Source organism: Lathyrus oleraceus, chromosome 2, assembly GCF_024323335.1.
Source record: "Lathyrus oleraceus cultivar Zhongwan6 chromosome 2, CAAS_Psat_ZW6_1.0, whole genome shotgun sequence".
NCBI lineage: Eukaryota > Viridiplantae > Streptophyta > Magnoliopsida > Fabales > Fabaceae > Lathyrus > Lathyrus oleraceus.
Window position 1 is genome coordinate 383974145 of NC_066580.1, and position 1931 is coordinate 383976075.

The window sequence follows — 1931 nt, forward strand, 5'->3', positions numbered from 1 at the left end:
CCTTAGTTTAAATGATGTTCAGTGAAGTCAATGGTGACAACTATCAAACAATTTCTAGTGATGACATTTGATCATGAAGATATCCCAAGCCTTGTCAGTCCTCATCAATCAGAAGACTCAAGGTCCAAATGAAGTTCTAAAGTCAATGATCAATATAAGAAAGGGACTTGAAGCTTCAGAGTTATGAAAGAAAGGAAGTGCAAAGGCTCGTATGGTCCTAATATTAGTGTGTCTGAGTGATCATTTTAATGTAAAGCTATAAGATACCAGGGTATCGTATCCTAAATTTTGCCCATCCTTCATATACTTTCTAGTGGCATAATTGGTAAGAGAACATGTGTAAGGCTTGCAAGTGCAAGAACACGGGTTTGAATCCCACATTTTCCATATTTTTGTATTTTTTTCCTTTTTGTTCTTAACTTTATCTCTACTTTTTATTTTTGGCATCATTTTAAAAATGTAAAAAAACCACAAAAAATTGCTTCTTTTTTTTTCCTCATTTTTATTAACATATATTTTAAATAATAGTTAATTTTTTATTTGTTTATTTTTATCCAAAGTAGTAAAAAAATGATCCCAAACATAAATAAATAAATAAATAAATAAATAAAAATCAATTAAAATATTCTAATTCTTTTTATTACTATTATTAATGTGAATAGTTATTGTTGTCATTATTGATTGAAATTAATACATCTATTATTTAGCATTATTAGTATTAGTTAATGGCTTATTAGTAATATAACATGTTGAATTTCATTAGTTTATAATTATCATTATAGTATTATTATATTTGTTTATTTTTATCCAAAATAGTAAAAAAATGATCCCAAAAATAAATAAATAAATAAAATAGTAATAAATAAATAAAATCAATCAAAATATTCTAATTCTTTTTATTACTATTATTAATGTGAATAGTTATTGTTGTCATTATTGATTGAAATTAATACATCTATTATTTAGCATTACTAGTATTAGTTAATGGCTTATTAGTAATAACATGTTGAATTTTATTAGTTTATAATTATCATTATATTATTATTATTATTATTATTGCAAATAGCAACCATGAAACTTTTTTATCCAAAAAATGAATTAATAAAATGAATCTTGTTTCCACCATCTTTATTATTAATTATTTAGTCATTAGTTTATAAAAATTAAAATAAAATAATTATGAATCATTATTAATTATTATAGAATTCCTTCTTATGTTATTGTCATTATCAGTAGAGGTCCTAATATCCCATCCAAAAAAAATTATGAGTCATCACATAGTTCTTAAACAAATTCTTTCTAAAATAGATTACATTGTTTATTCACTCCTAATCAACACCATCAAAATTAATATTTAAGTTATTTTCCAAAATTAAAATAGCAAGTATCATATGTTTTAAATCTCACTCTCACCACTTTTTGGAACTTTTTTTTAATTACAAAAATTATTTTTGTATTAATTATGTTATTTTTAATTTATAAATCTATTTTTGTATTTTATTAAAATTTAGTTTAACTTTCAATTTTTTTAATTATTGTTAATCTAAAAATAAAATAAAATATGTATTTTTTAATTTTTTTTTTAATTTTCGAATTTTAAATCTAAAAAAAAATTGTATTGTTTTTTTCTTCAAACTTTTATTTAATTTAATTATTATCACATTATTTATTTTAACATATTTTTAATCCAAAAAATAAAAAATCTGGATAAAATCAATAAAATCATCAAAATCTTTTTGTTATTATAAATATATTATTTTTATTATTATCAGTTATTATTTTTATTCAAAAGTAAAAATTCAAAAAAAAAATTTGAGGATATCTTTAATATCTTTATTATTAGTATTGATCCTTTTACTTATTATTGATTTACTATAATCAACTATCCATATTATTATCATCAAACTTTAAATAAAAAAAATCATTTTTTA